This window comes from Macrobrachium rosenbergii, chromosome 21, assembly GCF_040412425.1.
Source record: "Macrobrachium rosenbergii isolate ZJJX-2024 chromosome 21, ASM4041242v1, whole genome shotgun sequence".
NCBI classification, from domain to species: Eukaryota; Metazoa; Arthropoda; class Malacostraca; order Decapoda; family Palaemonidae; genus Macrobrachium; species Macrobrachium rosenbergii.
In genome coordinates, this window is record NC_089761.1 from 62,364,989 (window position 1) to 62,383,732 (window position 18,744).

The 18,744-nt window shown below is 43.9% G+C and overlaps 1 non-coding gene and 1 pseudogene across 1 annotated transcript; both read left to right on the plus strand.

Annotated features, from left to right (window-relative positions):
• The first annotated feature begins 11,889 nt into the window (after positions 1-11,889).
• Positions 11,890-11,994, plus strand: LOC136850287 (U6 spliceosomal RNA). Its single transcript, XR_010856597.1, has one exon. It is a non-coding gene; the product is annotated as a U6 spliceosomal RNA (small nuclear RNA).
• Positions 11,995-13,496: 1,502 nt separating this feature from the next.
• Positions 13,497-13,613, plus strand: LOC136850297 (5S ribosomal RNA; annotated as a pseudogene).
• Positions 13,614-18,744: the final 5,131 nt, after the last annotated feature.

The window sequence follows — 18,744 nt, forward strand, 5'->3', positions numbered from 1 at the left end:
ACCCGGTGACCCTCCCAAGTGGCTTCGCTCCCCCTACTTGCACATGCCAAGCCTGGGGTGGTGCTAGTCTGGAATGACGTAGATGGCGCTGGTGTCGCGGTCTGGCGGGACGCCTGTGCGTGGGGGCTGTAACGGCTCACCGCTCTTTTCCGGGGTTTTGACATAGGGATGTCTATCGAGTGTAGCTCTGTGGTTGTGATCCTTTCACTCACCCTTGGTTATACCGATGTCTTCCTTGGGGAGGACGCTCGATCTGGGGGTAGTAACCCCAGCATTCCTGAAAGCTCTTTTTCTCTGGTATATCTAGCAATTTATACCTAGAAATTCGTGATAGTATGGAATTTCACCGGATGACACGGGGCCTTCCTCAGAAATAGATTTTTCCTTTGTCAAAATCCCTTTTGTCTCTTCTTCTGGAATTCATGGCGAAGTCGGAGTCAGAGGTTAACCCTCTGTCTCATTCGTTTAGGGTTCTTTATCGGCAAGAGTTCGTTACCGGCAATACAGCAGAGATGTTCTTATGTTCAGTGCAAGCATTAAAAGTCTATTTATCAAAGGTTGAGAAATTCCGTCTGCATCCGCGTACACTTCTCATCTCTCCGCGGAATCCTTTCCATCCGCTGTCAAAGAATGCAATTAGTTACTTTCTGAGGGAGATGATTTCCCAGGCTTCTCAGGGTTCTTCTTCGTCGTCTTCAAGCTCTGTATTACCCCGAGCACACAGTATTCGGACTTTCGGAGTATGTCCACTTCATCTTCCTTTCTAAGGAATTGTTCAGTGTCTTCTATTCTGGAGGCGGCTACATGGAAGTCCGTCTCAGTGTTTACTTCCTTTTACTTAAGAGACGTTCAATTCGCCTCGTCAGAGGGTTATTCTCTTAATCCGTGTGTAGCGGCTAACTCTGTTATCTAGGGTGCATTCATTCAGCCTCGTCAGAGGGTTATTCTCTTAATCCGTGTGTAGCGGCTGACTCTGTTATCTAGGGTGCATTCATTTAACCAGATAGAGGAATTCCTTTTAGTCTTTAGAATCTTAGGCAGCAGTAATAGTATAATCACATGAACTTAGGTTTAGCACATTTTTAAGTATCTTAGTCTGATAATTTCCCTATGAGAGTCCAAGGGGGTTCTCTAGTAGGCTAGGCTCTTTCGTTGGCGCTGAGATACTTCTTCGCTCGTCGATCGTCGGGCCATATCCGGAGGATCAGCGGCTCGGCACATTGCTTCATTCCCCTCCATGCATGAGAGGCTCTGAATAGCCACATGGGAAGTTCATTGTACTCCTTCATACAAGAGAGGCTCTGAATAGCCACATGGGAGGTTCATCGTACTCCATACGTGAGAGGTTCTGAAGAGCCACATGGGAGGTCGACAGACCGAGACAGTACTGACCTGACTGACGATCAAAGTACTCTCCAGCATGTCTCTTCACCGAAAGCATTGATTGATATGGTGAGTGTATGACTAAACAGGTATCCTATGCAGAGCAGATCAGTGAGCTACCATCTCTGCGGTTGTAAAAAGGGGGCGTGCCGCAGCCTAGATGGGTCTCCCTCCAGCATGTCTCTTCACTGAAAGCATTGATTGATATGGTGACATAAATTTACATATACTGTACATTTAAACATAGTCGGTTGGTAATGAGTTACCTGCTTATTCTCCGTTGACAGGTCGGGCTGAATTAGATTGATCCCACCTCTGTTAAAATTTTGTTAATCAGGCTAATTCAGGTGTTCAGGGATTGTATTGCAATATGAAGTTTTCACAGTAAAACTAATATTGTAATACTTATCTGAACACCTGAATGATTCCCACCCTCCTCCCCACTGTTGGCCGGTATTTGTAGCAGTGTTGTCAACGGTACCTCAGGTAACTCACTTGACAAGATTTTTCCGGTAGCTTTGGTAACGCTGACAGTTAATTACCCACTTTGTGGGTAAAATTATGGGGATATAGTTCGGGCTGGTCAGTGACCAGGGCTAATTCAGGCGTTCAGGTAAGTATTACAATAGTTTTCTTGTGAAAACTTCATTTTTTCATGGGTTGGAGTTTCTCGTGTATCATATAACTTATGTTAATGCCTTTTGAGTGTAAGTTTTTTGTCAAAATAGCTACATTGTCTGAGCATCTTATTCCCCTTATAAAAAGGGGGGCCAGGTTATGAGTCCTGCATAACTGTTGCCTTGGGGAAACTTGATGTCCCTTCAGAAGATGAATTGAAAATCAGGTTGTTCCGACATGATATACAAACCGTTGGCCTGTTACATTAGGAATTACTTTCAGCGTAGGCTGGAAACGGCCATTAAACTCTTGAGCAAGGTGGTTAGGCAGTAACTACCGCCAGGTAGGCAGGAATACCCACCTGCCCGGATGTAAACATTCCAGTTTGCTTTCGGCCATCATACGTTGCAGACGTGGTTACGGATCTCTCTTCCTGACTGTCGTTAAGCTCTTATTATCCCGGTGGGATCTTGATGTAGTGTTGTGTATATATTGCGTGTGTTTGATATTTATTAGTACAAACCCACTATTTGCAATAACCTTGTTTAAGCCGTCGTTCCCCTTCGTCTGTGTCTTGGGTTTGACGGCCAAGGGCATGTTTAGAGAAGTGTAGCAGTGGTAACGCTTCTCTTCCAGTAGCCCTTTATTTAGATACTGAAGGCGTTCCCCTGTATGTTCGGAGATATTAGATTGGGACGTAATATCTTCGTTCCCCTACATTGATCGGGACGTAAGAATTCACTTCCCATCCTGGGCTTCCCGACCTTCGGGTTAGGAAACCGATTCGCGTGGCCCTGGGTTTTGTGTTTCGGGAGCCGCGGGTGCACAGACCTCGGTTTGCGATCCCGCTCCCAGTCCTAGAGGTTTTGCCTCTAAGACGGTGGGTGCTTGTTTGCAAGCTGCTCCAAGTGCTCGAGATTTGGTGGAATATCGAGTATCCCGACCTGGTCTGGAGAGTACTCTCCCCAGCCCAGTTCAAGAGTAGTGCGAGAGAAAGGGCCGAGGCACCCAGGTGTCTCAGCTCTTCCTGCCAGTACCACAAGCACTTGCGAGACTGGCTCAGCTCGCCCCGCCTGCCTCCCAGTGAACCGCATACCACCCAGTCAGGTCACATTCGCGTGATCGGCTTGGTTTGGCGCGTCTCGGCTTGACCCCACTAGGTTTTTCCAAGTCGGGTTCTCAGCTTTGTTCGAGTGAACTTTCTGCTCTTCCCAGGAAAGTGCTTTGCCACGGCACAAGCACTCTTCTTTTCCCGTGTGGCAGTAATCTCCTTCGGTTGATTATCGCTCATAGTCCGCCTCTCCTGCTGGTCAGGACAAGTAGAGGCACTCTTTCTCCTCACCTGTTCTCTTCTCCTCTCGGTTGTTCCAAAAGGCGCAAGACGGACAGAGAGAGCTCCGACGAATTTATCTTCGGCGTTTGGCTGCCTAGCATGCTTTGGGTGTCGGTCCCCTGATTCCCTCGTAGTGCAACCAGGTAGCCGAGGATGTTTTCGTAGGATCTGTTAAGGTCTCCCTCCAAGGGGAGAGGTACAAGAGTTTCATGCTTCAGAAATAGCGAGGGTCTTCCTCTTCAAGTTGCAGTCACCCTCGTTTTTCAGAGAACTTCACACCGATTCGTCAGCGCGAGGATCCCTGGGACAGGACCACGGCTCCCCCAATGAATAATCTTCATCACTCGCAACCCTTGCAGTTCCCAAGGGGGCCAAGAGTTTCAGGGACCGCCTCGGTCCTGACTTCCGAGAGCATTCTTGACCAGATGAATTATTTCCTTCGGATAAGGAGTTCATTCAGGTCGAGACACCAAGCTTCGAGTATGCTTGCATATTCCCCTCACATCGTGTGTCTACTTACGGATTCACCGATTGAGGAATAGGCGCACACCGTTAAGACTTTGTCTTGAAGGTGAGTGACTGAAACGATTAGTACCTTCTCATCACCATCCTGGGCTCAAGGCAGCCTTTTGGCCTTCCGAGAATTCAGAATGAGTTTTGTGATACTCAGTGGTTTCGTTGAACAACAAAACCACGATAGTGGCATTTGTTGACAAACAGGAGGGAATCGTTTTTTCCTCCTGTTTCATCTGTCGACATTTGCAGGTAAAGTACTCGAGTGCTCTACAGGGCACTCAACAGCTCAGTTAGCCAGATGCATTCCTGGTAGGGATGTATTGGTAGGCGAGCTTGGCCTCATGTTTGAGTGATCAGGACGGAACGTGCTGCTCAGTCTTCACGAAGATTCATGAAGAGACTTCTTGTCTAAGAAACCCGTGCCGTCTTTCTGTTGCCTCCCTGCACAACAAGTCAGTAGTTTTTTCTCGCTCCATACCAGACCTAGGGGCCGCTACGGTGAGGCATGCTGTCTTTTTTGGGGGAAATCAATATCTACGTTTTTCCCTCCGTATTTGTGTGTTTCGCTAGGGTTTCACAAGCATTGCTCACCCCGAGTTACAGACAAATGCTGGAAGACTTTGCCTTTCGCCTGACATGATAGTCGAGGCACCGAGAAGAGTTCTGCTTGACCCAACCTCCTGTAGCAGCTACACTAGAAGTGGTTCTTCAGGTAGTACATCTCTGTGCGTTCAGGACTGAAAGACCTTCCAGCTTTCCTTGCAAGCACAGGCTTTCTTGCCGAGCGGCAACGGATATAGCTGGATACCTCTTGAAGTTCTCTGCAACACTGTCCCAGGGACTGGATCTGTCTTCGCTGGTGGGTGCCGTTGACGGGGCTTCTTCTCGGGTCAGAGTCGCTCTTCAATTCTGGACTTTCTGAGGGTTGCTTCTCTCCCTTTCATTTGTGAAGAACGTGGGCCCTTACGACCTATTCTCCTATCTGAAGTAGCCTTCCTCTCCTCAGTCGAGACTTAGCTACGGACGAGAAGCTTCTTCGGTCGTGCTGTCCCAGGGAACTGTTCCCTGGGTGGCATGTGACTCTCATTTAGGGTTCCTGTCCTGTGCTCTGCACACGCCCTTACGAGAGTCGTCGGATAGAGATGTGCCCTCTTAGGACCACCTCTCATCTTGCTCCGGCCTTGGCGTAGAAAATGGAAGAACAGGGATGAGGATCGTACCTTGACTCCTTCTCAGATGTCGTAGGTGGACTCTGAATCCGTCAGCATCTATTGTTGGGTTCAAGTTCTTCTTGTTCTCCTCCTCCTTGGACTTTGTGTCGATGGTCCAGATCATTTGTTACTTTGTCCTATTAGGGAGCTGTGATACTTTCCGAAAGGCTCGACATTCCTAACCTGGATGTCGTCGATGTTTTCGCTAGTACTCTCTCTCTCATGGAAGAAGTGTCTTAGGACACATCTTTCTCCTGGCTTCCTGTAGCGATTGAAGGAGGTACTTGGCAGCTGGCAACGACAATACCGGTACTTTCCACCCGAGAGCTCACGAAGTCAATGGCTTGGTCCATCCCTTGCATTCCGGAAGTTTCTGTCGATCTGGAAGCAAGACGTGGTCTCATAGACCACACTCTTGTCTTCCTGTGGTCTTGCCCACAGGCCCTTGGAACATTTTTTCCTTGGCCTTGTGGTGGCTGCTCAACAAGTTGTGTCTTACTCGGCTACTTCAAGAGGACAAGTAGTATCTCGCCTAAGGTGTTGATTCTGGAAGTGAGAAGGATACCGAGAGTGACTGGCCTCTCTTCCTCCTCCTTCCCCGTCCTCCTACTTCTCTTCCTTCGGGATGAGAATAGGTCTCAAACCAATAGTTGCTGGATCTGGCGCTGATGCGGTAAGACTACACATCGAGCAACTGTTCTATTTTTCTTCTAGAATCATAGAAGCAATTCAGCTCCTTCTTCTAGCAAGGGGAGGAAGGAGAGACTGGCAATAAGGGAACCCTATCTTGGCTTTTCCTTACTGCCTCCGACTCTAGATCCTTCCAGCCTATTTCATAGGAGTTACGTTTTCCTCACTCATGCGAAAAGGTCCAGTATCTGACATTTGATCTTGCAGTTCCTGCACTCTGATCAATATGTCAGAGGCACGGTACTCCTTGCTCTTTCAACCAGGAGGAGTAGCCCAGGAGTACAGAACTCCAGTCAGTTCAGAAGACTCACTCAGATTACTCCCTCCAACCAGTGAGTCTTTCTAGTGTAAAGGACTGACGGTTTGTATATCGTGTCAGAACAAATCAGTTTTTGAAAGTAAATTGTATTTTTCCTAACCATACAAACCTGTCCTTTACATTACATATTATGCCCGCACCATGCCACTCCTCAATCTGAACCTGGACCGAAAGGCAAACTGGAATGTTTACATCCGGGCAGGCAGGTATTCCCGCCTACCTGGTGTTAGTTACTGCCTAACCACCTTGCTCAAGAGTTTAATGGCCATTCCCCTTGATATGGGACGACCTTGACGTGGTGAGAGAGCTCTTGAACCCCAGGAATCTGCTCCCAGGTTTGAGTCCAAGAGTCCCATATGGCATTATATAATTCTTTGGATTAAATTCTGTGGAATTTTTCACTGTTACTAAAATTTATTTGACCTGATAAATAGGAAAAGATATAGCTGGGAATGGGTTTATATCTGAAGCTAAATAGTGGGAACTGTGGTAGGACCATCAACTGCCCAATAATGTCAGCCCTGAGAGATATCAGGCGGAACTGTTCTTTAGGGCTGGACCATGGATTCCAGGGGGGTCTGGTTCTGAAGATAGGACTCTCAGCATTCTATCCAGTTTGCCCATAACATGATTAGGGTGGGGATGATTGTATGCCAGTAATTTTGTCAGTCCTAGTAAGCAGGTTTGGCTTACACTTGGGCCACTCTAATCTTGTTTTGACATCCCCTGTGGGGTAGGGTAGGGAGCGGACATCTGGAAGTCGGTTCTCACTTGTGCCATTGGTGGAAGAATAAACTACATGAAAGGCTGATGATATCTTTTAAAATTTTCAGGTTTCATTTTTTTTAACTCGAATCTTCATGATAAGTAATTTTAAAGATTCAAGTACCCCTGGGCCCTCTGAAGGCATTGTTCCGGCACAGATGACAACTGCTGCTCCAGCACAGAGCAGATCTTCTAGCATGGAAATGGACAATTCTCTGGATAATCCAAATAATCCAAATCAGAGTGGTAATAAAACCTTAATACCCTATAAAACTCCCAAAAGGAGTAAATACCGACATGAACCAACCTTGACTCACTTCGACTCCCTCTTTGGGAGTGGAAGTTGGTCAGGGTTTCTAACCATGGAAGCTGACCAAAATATTTCAGCTCTAAAACTAGAGAATTATTTATTAAATAGACATCCAACGACAGATATGTCTTTCAGACAAATAAAGGAAAAAACTTGGCTTATAGAAGCCACAACAAAAAGTCAGTCCGAAGACTGTCTTTGAGAAATATAGACAGTATTAACATAAAAGTTAAAAAATGCAATACTATGAACAGCTTTCAGGGTGCCATTGTACTTCCTGAAGACAATAACGAACCAGGCGATAAGATAATACTATTGGACTCTCAAAAAAAGATACCCAAAGGTCCAAGATGTGAGGCATATGCTGTACCAAGTAAAAACAGCAACAGACAAACATTAAAAATAGCAAAAATAAAATTTGAGGTTGAAGAACTACCTCAAAAAATAAAAATTTTAGGCCAAAATAGAGAGTTGAGACCCTATGTCCCAAAACCACTGCAGTGTCAAAATTGCAGTAAGTATGGGGACACACAGAAATTGCCATAATGAACTGGTATGCGCTTATTGTGGATCTACTGAACATACCATACAATGGAAGTGCAGTGAACCTAAGTGTGTAAACTGTGGGCAAAATCATCATGCAAGATCCAAAGAATGCATGTATTATATATATAATACAGAATTGAAAATACTACAAGAATGAACGGGGATGTCTATAAAAGAGGCTAAGTTGGAATTAAAAGTGAGAGGAATTCAAGTTCCTTCTAAGAAACACACATATTCTTCAATAACAAGAGAAAAAAATGAAGCAAAAATGCAAACAGATAGAAGTAACAGATCACAGAAATTTGACAGAGATATTACGTATGATGAGTGAATGTGATAATGATTGGGATGTAAACGTTGGGCGAGCGTTGTGGGTATACAACGCCCCCGTGCATAAGGGTATTGGTATGTCTCCGTGTAAATATGTGTTAAATTTTGAAAAGATAGTGAGACCGAGATTGGGTCTATCTGATAATGATAGGGAGGTATGGAAGAAGGCGCATGAAAGGTTTGAAAGTTACAAGGTGGGCGAGAAAGTGTTGAAAGAAGTAATCGAGAAAGGGCGGTTGAATGTAAATAAAGTGCGTGGAAAATTTGAGGGTCCCGTATGAGGTGTTGGAAGTTGGTCCCAGTGGGCTTAGTTATGTTGTAGGGGAAGTATGTGTAGATGGTAGTGTGAGAGAAATGCGAGCGCATCACAACCAATTGCGTAGATGGAAGGATGTACCGGAATATGTGAGAGAGAATGGGGTGTATAAATGGTTGAAATCGAATGTGGGTGAACCAAGTATGCATGAGAGCTTGTGTATGGAGGATCAGCAATTTGTTTTGATAGAGTATGGTAAAAAACGTAAGAAAGGGAAGAACGTAAGTAAACTGAATGGTCGTAAGTTGTGTGATAGGGGTGTGAGTGCCAAAGTGGAAATGAGTGATAAAGCGTGTAATACGGATGAATGGGATGGTATGGATAGAACGTATAGCATATGCGGGTTTGATATAACTGAGTTGACTGAACGTGTAGGGGTTAGTGAACGGTTGGAGGTGAGCGAAAGTGTAAGAGTAAGAGAGCGTAGCAGTGATAGACGAGTGATTGAAAGCATGAATGAATCGTTGCAAGAATTGGAAAGGTCAATGAGCGAATGGGATGGGTTAGTTGAAGAATTGGGGGAGGAATTTGGGAACGAGTTAGAGGGTATAGATGAGATTGTGGATGAAATTGAGAGTGGTAATAGTGAAGAAGATAGCGTGAATCTGAGAGAGAATGGAGGAGAAAATGTAAATCTGAATGTTGCTGGAAGAGAGAATGATTCTGAGAGAATGATTGCATGCCCGCGAACGCGATCTAGAGGACCTGCTAGTGAGCATCCGTGGGTGTTGCGTAAGGCGATTTGAAAGGGGTGTGAAAGGTGTTGGTTGGGAAATGCTAAAAGGGGGGAGAAATATAGAGGGATGAAGAAATTTGTTTTATTTAGCATTTCCCAACGTTTTTTTAGAGAGAGAGAGAGAGAGAGAGAGAGAGTGTAAGTGTAATTGTCGTTGTGAGTGGTTCGGTTGTTGGAGTTGGTTTTATGGCTGTCTCTCTGTCTGTCGGTCTGTCGGGAGTTTTTCGTTTTTGGGAGGTCTTGGGCAGTTGAGGTCCAACCTTGAAAGTGAACAGGGAGTTTGTCTGGCTTTTGTTTTGGATACCGGTACCGATATTGATGGTGCATGTGTCTTTTTTTTTTTTCGTTCGTTGTTGGTGGAGGGTTTGTTTGAAATTTTGTTTTGTGGTTTCTGTGTGCTGTGATTGGCGACCGTGGACCTTTACCCATCTCCAGCAACCGAAGATCAGGGTGAGTGTTGTTTTGTTTGTGGGTTAAAATTCCGCCACAACTGTAGTATGTATGGACATACAAGGAAAAATTGCCTTAATACATATGTAGCCTATGTGCATACTGTGGATCTGATAAACATGCCACATTTGAGTTTGTACAATGACAGTCCCATATTGGGTTGTGAGCATTAAAATCACCTACTATTAATTTAGGTTCCTTGGTATTGTTAAGTAAATCTTTAAGTTTATAAATGTTGTAATTTTTATTAGGTTGGTTATATAAGTTATAAATCGTGTAATTATTGTTTTTTATTCGTATTTTAATACTTGATATTTTCAAGTTGGTAAAATTTACAGGTACTCTGTCATAACATACTTTGCTATGTACATATATAGCAGTACCTAAATTTCCTTCCTCTTCTCTAGATGTAGATACTAAGGTATACCTATTGTTGATATTGTTTTGTTGACATGGTGTAAACATAGTATTATTGGCTCATATTCCCTTAGTAATCGTTGTATTTCTCCCAAATGTAATCTAGTCTGTAGACCATTTATGTTCCATTGTATAACATAATTATTGAAAGTATAACGTTAGTGTGTTCAAGTGTTATTTTCTTTTTGTGGATCATCAATTTGTATTTTGTTCATGAGACTTACCTGCCAGATATATATATAGCTGTATTCTCCGAAGTCCGACAGAATTTCAAAACTCGCGACACACGCAGTGGCCGGGCAGGTGGTTAGTACCCATTCCCGCCGCTGGGAGGCGGGTATCAGGAACCATTCCCATTTTCTATTCAGATTTTCTGTCGCCAGACTGTCAACACCTGTTGTCAGTTCCTCCGCCATTTGGATTTCGAAATTTGTTGTCACTTAAGTATTTTGGTTGTTTTTGGTATTCGACTGGATCTGTGTCTTGGCATACGCTCTTTGTGGACCGTTTTTGATTTTGCTTTTGACTTTTCTTATAATTAAGATGTCTTACCTCTAGCTATTGAGTCTGTAGCTTGGGTGAATGTAAGGTGAGGCTATCGAAGACTTTGATAGTTCCTCACACTTTATGTATGATATGTAAGGGTGTTCAATGCTCTATGATAATCGGTAATGAATGTGTGGGATTGTCTGAGGGTGAGTGGAAGAAATATGAAGCCTATATGCTTAAATTGGAGCGTGATAGGCTGAGGAAATCTTCCTCCTAGAGTGCATCCTTAGATGGACAGTCAGGTTTTCTCCTACTAGTAACCCTGTAGTAAATTTTAGTACTAACCCTGTAGTTTGTTGCTGCAGAAGGTAATTCCCTGGCTCGTGTGGAGTCAATGCGTGCTCTTGAAACTAAAGTGAATGCAATTCAAACGCATAGTGTTAGTGCTAGTGCCCCTAGTGTTGTGGAGGGGGCGTCAGATCGGCCCTATAATGCCTCTAGGCCTGGACCTCTGTTGAACTTCCAGGACCAGGAGGGGCATGTCGAAAGCCGCATGAGGGTTACGGGGCTTCCCACCGATCTGGCGTCCCTTCTCGGCAGGTCCTGATGACGCTACCCAGGCTGCCAGGGATCGTGCTCAGGCACGCATCCTGAAGGATTGCTTCTCGTCCTCCGACACGTCCTCCCCGCCTCGGGGTTGGAGCTCTCGGTTGGACTCTCGCCCTCTTAAGAGAAGCTTAGAGGAGAGGACGCTTAACGTCCTCTTCCTCTAGACGTTTGTACTCTTCCCCAAAAGTTGCGTGGATATTCCTCTGCAGAAGAGAATAAAGTGTTTTTCGAATGATGACGCTACTCGACCCCCTGTCGCGCTAAGGCAAGGGCTAGAGCTTCTTCCCTGTGGAAGGAAGTATACGTCTCTCTCGCCCTTTCCTTCTCTCAGGTTCAGCCCTTCTCCCGAGAGAGTTGCTTCTCCAACGCGTAAGATTTTGTTGGGTTTGCAACAACAGCTGGATGCTCTCATGAACCTTTCTAGATTCGAATCTGCCTGTTAAGAGGTACAGACTTTCACCTTCGTCTCCTGCTTCGTCTTCCTCGTCTGCTAGATGTTTTGGGGCTTCTCGTCTGTCGTCTAGAGAGAGTGTTTAGTGGCTTCCTATTCGTCTTCCCCGAGTTGAGGTGTTGGACTTTTCTCTTGTCTCGCGCCAGAGCGCGTCTTGCTCTTCGTGCGCTTCTCACGCTTCACGCGCGCCTCACCTTGACGCTCGGCGCGCGCCAGCCATGACGCGCGCGCCACGCTGTGACTCTCTTCTAGTACTTGCCACGGAGCTCTCGCGCGCCACGCCATGACGCTCCGCGCCGCTCGCACGATAGCTTCAAGTCTTGTGTTGACGCCGCTCCAGTTGTTCATCATGTCGCACAACTACCCGCTTCAACATCTGATGTCCTTCTTAATTTAGCCAGTACTTGCTTCGGCAGTACATATACTAAAATTGAACGATACAGAGAAGATTAGCATGGCCCCTGCGCAAGGATGACACGCTAATCGTGAAGCGCCCACATTTTTTATGTTTACTATATTACTCTAGTTGACGTCTTCTTCGTTCGCGGGAGTTCCCGCCACGTATCGGCGAATCGAACTACTTTCACCACTCACTCAAGACCCGCCAGCTGCGGAAGAACATCCTCTTTCGTCACAGCCTTTGTATGAAGAGAAACTTCTTTCGTCTTCTTCTTCCTCTGATTATCAGACTCTGGCTTTTTCTTAAGGATCTGTTTCTGAGACTTTTCAACCTTTCGCTCCTCTCTCTCCACCTTCGCAGTTGTCTTTGTCTTAAGGGGAGCGTTTGACGAAAAAAATCGGAAATCAAATTTTCTAGCTGGGATATTTTATATATGGCATCATACATATCCTGACTATCTTCTCAGAAAGTTTTATTTAAAAGTTCGCCACAGTTAGGAGTTATAAACAAAACAGTAAACCTATCATAGTCAAATTACATTTTTCGTATAATGTAATGATATTGTCAGTATATCGGTGGTAATTTCCTTTTAGCTATGAAATAATAATATCTAATGCGATCTATGGCAACCCTGTGGACCTAGTACGCATCAGCGAAAGACAGGAATGCCGCAGGGCAGTCAGTGGCAGTCAGTCAGTAGCAGCTCAGAGCTTGACTAAGTAAGACGTCGCACTGCCCAACCTGAGCCGTGTTTTGACACTCGCTTCATTTAGCTTCATTTAGCGAAGTTATATTACTTTGCAGGTCTATTTTTTGGCTTTTCATTATGTCATAAAAACATCAAACTGTGTAACAGCAAGCAAATAAATACACAGAGAAGCAAAAAATATCGTTTTTCTCAAAACTAAAGTTATCGACATTCAAACTGCATCTCCTTCATAACGATTGCACCGATCTCAATGATACAAAAAGTAAACGAAAGCTAAATATTTGCCTAACAAAGGGGCTTCCATGGGAAGCAACACGAGACCCGCACCACGAGAGAGAGTTTTTTCCCGAAGGAATGTCACTTCCAAGAGAGGTAGCAAGTGACTCCTTTCATCTCCAGACTCCCTTTGCAACCAGGCTTCATTTTGCACAAGCCTGGAAAGAGTGAGGGGCAGACGTTTGGTCCCTCCTACTGTTAGAGAGAGGTTACTTGATTCCCTTCCTGTCTCCTCCTCCTTTGTTTTTTGTTTCCCAACTGCCTTCCTGTCAAACAGAAAATTGTTTGACCTGCTCGAACAGATGTTCGAGCGGAGAGCAGTGGAACAGGTCTTGGATTCGGTGTTCCCGGGTTTTTACTACAGATTGTTTCTAGTCCCAAAACTTTCAGTAGGCTGAGACCCGTCTTTGACGTCAACAGGTCGAACAACTTGGTCCGGAAGGAAAAGTTCAAGATGGAGACCTCGCAGTCAATACTAGGAGCCCTTCATCCCGGGATTGATGGTATTTTGGATCTCCAAGATACTTACCTTCACGCCCCAATTCATCCACGTTCGATGAAGTATCTCAGGTTGTCTTGGGGACTAGACGTACCAGTTCAGGGCTCTCTGCTTTGGACTCTGCACAACGGCCATACCACGTTGAAAACACCGCTTCTCGTCCGATCAGCGGTTAAGCAACGTTGGGTCTGGTCAGTACTTGGATGGGTGACCGCCTGGGAACACCAGATGCTGTTGGCGTCACATTTTGCTCCGAGGATGTTTACACGTCTGGTGAAAAACGTTGCGATGCAGTTGCACCTGTCGCACGTCAGGATCTCACTCTACTTGGACGACTGGTTGATTCGAGCGTCGTCGCCGCAAAGGTATCTGGAGGACCTTCAGTTGACTCTGCAACTCGTGAAGTCCCTAGGACTTCTGGTCTGTGGAGAAGTCGCAGCTGATCCCCTCACTGTCCATTGTGTCTGGGAATTCAGATGTATTCAGCGGCTTTTATAGCGTCTCCGTCGCAAGAACGGCAACTTCTATGTACTGAAAAAGTCTCGGCCTTCTTGGAAAAGGAAACATGCTAGGTGAGGGAAGGAATGAGTCTGCTGGGGACCATTTCTCGCTGGAGAAGTTTGTTTGCTGGGGAGTCTGCATCTCAGGCCTCTTCAGTTCTTTTTGTTGGAGAACTGGCAAAGCAAGGAAGACTTGAAAGAGGAATTGAGAATTCTTCCTTATATAAAAGAGGATCTGTAGTGGTGGCTCGATCCAACGAAATTGCAGAAAGGGATCTCCCTCAAGCTTCTGAACCCCAACCTAGTGTTATTTTTCCGACGGGTCGTCAACAGGTTGGGGGGCAACACTAGAGGGAGAGGAAGTGTTAGGAACCCGGAGAGAGGAACAGGTGTCCTGGCACATCAACTTCAAAGATTTGGTGGCTATTTTTTAGCTCTCCAATTCTTCGAGGTCCAAGTTTGCAATCGTGTAGTTCTAGCAAACTCGGACAATAGTACTTGTTCCCTGTTCAGCCTTGCAAGAGAGATTATTCTTTGAGCCTATGCTCGCAACATTTCGATTCTCACAAGTTTTGTTGCAGGGGTCGAAAATGTTCGAGCAGACCTGCTCTGTTGGCGCCATCAACTCCTGCCGAAGGAATGGACCCTTCATCAGGAGGTTTGCCAAGATTTTTGGAAATTTTGGGGTCGCCATCTTGTGGATATTTTCACGACCTCAAGAACAGCGAGGCTCCTCTATAAAGCTCATCTGTACTTGACCCTGGGGCAGTTGCGATAGATGCTCTTCCCTGGGATTGACGGGAATAGATGTTTACGCCTTTTTCCCGTTCTAAATTCTGGGAGAAGTCATACGCAAGTTCGCGGCCTCACAAGGGACGAGGATGACTCTCATCCCCACGTTTTGGCCTTCGAACCACTGGTTCTCGGAGTTTCTCTTCTGGTTGGTAGACGTTCCGAGGACCCTTCCTATGAGAGCAGACCTGCTCATACAAACCCACTTCACGAGATATCTTTGAATCTCCCCGCTCTGAACCTGACTGCTTTCAGACTATCGAAACTTGGTCAGAGCGAAGGGGTTTTTCTGGCCAGGTGGCACAGGCCATCGCTAGAGCCAGAAGTTCTTCATCTAAAGGATATATCTAGCGAAGTGAGCAACCTTCAAAGGTTGGTGTAGAAAGAAGGGCTTTTCCTCTTCCTCTATCACTGTGAGCCAGGTTGCGGATTTTCTCCTTTACTTAAGAGAAAACTCGATATAGCAGTTCCGACTATCAAGTGTTATCGGAGCATGCTTTCGTTTGTATTCAGACACAGAGGATTAGATTTGTCTGACAATAAGGACCTCCACGATCTTACGAGCTCTTTCAAGACGTCCAAGGTTCCTCAGCTAATTCCCCTGCTTGGAACTTGGACGTAGTGCTCAAGTTTTTGATGTTTAGTCCTTTTTTGAGCCTCTCCACTCTGCATCTCTTAAGGATGTTACTCGAAAACGGCATTCCTCGCGGCTCTGGCGCGGCGAAGAGAGTGAGCGAAGTTCGAGGCCGTCATGTGGGCTTCAAGGAACACAATGCTGTCTATTCTTTAAGCCCTAAGTTCTTGGCTAAGAATGATAGGTCTTCTAACCCTTGGCCTAGACACTTTGAAATTAAAGGTTTAGCAGACCTTATTGGACAGGAACCTGAGGGAGTTCTGTGTCCAGTTAGAGCTCTCAAGTACTACCTTAAAAGAACACAGGACACTCATGGTCCCTTGGATATTTTATGGTGTTCTGTGAGGCAACCAGTTAAACCTATGTCGAAGAATGCACTGGCATTCTTCATTAGGGACGTCATTAAGGATGCACACTCTAGTTGTGACGACTCCAACTTCAAGTTGTTGAGAGTTAACGCTCACGAGGTGAGGGCAGTTGCTACCTCCATGGCGTTCAAGAAAAATATGGTACTCAGTGACATTCTTAGTGCCACATTTTGGCGAAGTCAATTCGGTGTTTGCCTCACACTCTTGGCAAGATGTTTAGGTAGCATACGAAAATTGCTTTTCGCTGGGACCATACATTGCTGCTTCAGCAACCTTGGGGACAGCAGGGGTAACTCTGATCCTAGGGGTTTTTTTTAATTGTGTTTTTATGGTTGTTGGGTCGACTACTGGAGGCAGTCTTCCCAATCCTTTGCAAACTAACGCTTTAGGTGTTGGTTAGGTGGTTAGTAATGCTATTTTGTCCTCTTTGTATGGTCTATGATCTAGTCACATTGTGGTCACGCCCCGTTGACAGATCATCTAGAAGTCGCCAGCTATATAGGTCACTACCTCGCTGGGGTCTCTAGTAAAGCAGAAGCAGACTAGAGTGACAGTAACCACTCAGTCAGCTACGCTATCAGATAAGGAACCAAAATAATTTTACCAATAATTGGTTTTTTCCTAATTCTTGGCTGTCTCTACCCCCTCCAAAGGTGGTATTCAGCTATATATATATCTGGCAGGTAAGTCTCATGAACAAAATGATATTTTAATGATAAAATAAAGTTTGTTCATACTTACCTGGCAGATATATATATTCATATTGCCCTCCCTCCTCCCCTCAGGAGTCAGTGGCGTTAGAAAATCTGAATAGAAAATGGGAATGGTTCCTGATACCCGCCTCCCAGCGGCGGGAATGGGTACTAACCACCTGCCCGGCCACTGCGTGTGCCGTGAGTTTTGAAATTCTGTCGGACTTCGGAGAATACAGCTATATATATATCTGCCAGGTAAGTATGAACAAACTTTATTTTATCATTAAAATATCATTTTTTCTAAAATCCTATTTACAATATTTATTTGTTTTTCTTTATAAGACATTATGTGTCCAATGCACAGACAGCCCTTTTCATGAGTGTCTAAACTAGTAGTTTCTTTATTTCTATATCTTATAAAATTTTGTATAGTGCTTGTTAAACTGTCCTTTGTTTTTGTTGCACAGTTCAGTGAATGAAACATTCATTACATCCACATGTGTTTTCGTGTGTCGTTTTTTCATTTACTCTTGCTGCACCTATTGTTGGTGATGGGGTAATCTCTTCTCCCATCACATAATCATTCTTGTCAATGGTTTGTTCCTCTACTATTTCTCTGATGTTCTGGGTATCTGTTTCCATTGGTTTTATTATTACTTTAGAAGACAAAGGTATATTCTTATTTTTTGGTTTATGTTCTTTCTTGCGGTCTCCCGCTTTTATTTTAATGGATGTATCTCTAATAATAGTTGGTTTTTTGTTAGTCTTGGGTGGAGTTCTCTCTAAAGGCCTCTTTTTTTTTCTTTAGAGTCTGATTGTTTATAACCATCTTCTAATATTTCTGTGGTGCTTGTATTGTCTTCTAGTTATTCCATTTTTCTTAATATTTCAAATGAATTTGAGCAAAGATTTGTATACATTTCTTGGTCCTTTGCTATATTAGTTTCTCCTTGCAAAGTGGTTATTTGTCTTTGAGATTGATCTATCAGGGTTTTGTTAACTTATTTATTTCTATTTTTGTTTCATTGTTTGATCTTATTACGGTAGAAAAAGTTCGTTTCTTAGCGGGATCTTGCATTCCTCTAACCTTTAATTCTAGTTTGGCCTCTTTTATAGGCATTCCTGTCCTTTCCTGAAGTAATTTTAATTCTGTATTGTATATATAATACATACACTCCTTAGATCTTGCATGGTGATTTTGGCCACAGTTTCAGGGTACCATTGTGCTCCCTGAGAATAGTGACGAACCAATTGAAGAGAATATTCTCTTGGACTCTTAAAAAAAGATATCCCAGAGTCCAAGATTGTGAGGTATATAATATACCGAGTAAGCAAAAAAATAAGAAAATGTTAAAAATCACGAAAATAAAATATGAGGGTCAAGATTTACCCCAAAAAATACAAGTTTTAGGTCAAAACAGAGAAATAAGACCCTATGTCCCAAAGCCACTAGTGTCAAAACTGTAGTAAATATGGGCATGCAAAAAAATATTGTCGAAACGAACCTGTATGTGCGTATTGTGGATCTGAAGAACATGCTACACAGTGGAATTGCAGCAAACCAAAATGTATAAACTGTGGGTAGAATCATCATACAAGATCCAAAGAATGCATGTATTACATGTACAACACAGAATTGAAAATGCTACAAGAAAGAACGGGAATGTCTATTAGAGAGGCTAAATTAGAAGTGAAAGTGAGAGGAATTCAAGATCCTGCTAAGAAACTTACATATGCCTTGACAAGAAGAACTAATAATGAATCAAAAATACATACAGATAGAAGTAACAAACTGCAGCCAAATAAATCTCAAGAAGAAAATAATGCTTTACAGAACAAAAATAAAATGGTAAAGAATCAAGAAACAGGCACAAAGGATGTGGGTAATGTTTTGAAATGTTAATGCAGATAGCACAAGATGATGATACTACTACAGAAGAAACAGGAAAGTCTTGATGGAGTGGAAATTAAAGATAAAAAAGGCCTTTGGAGAGAATACCTCCCAAAACGAAAAAACCAACTACAGTATAATTAGAGCAACATCTTTTAAACCAAAGACAAAGGATATAAGGAAAGAACAAAAACAAACTAAGAATATACCCTTATCTCCTAAAATAATAGTAAAAGCTATGGATACAGATATCCAAAACACTGAAGTTAAAGATAATAATTATGTCAAGGGAGAAAAGATTACTCTATCACCAATAATTGGTACAAGAGCAAATGAGACAAGGATGTACATGAAAACACATGTGGATGTAATAATTATTTTGTACAACTGTGCAATAATAATAACAACTTAACAAAAGATGGTTTAACAAACATCATAAGAAATTTTATGAAATATAGAAAAAAAGAAACCACGGATTTGAGTAACCACGA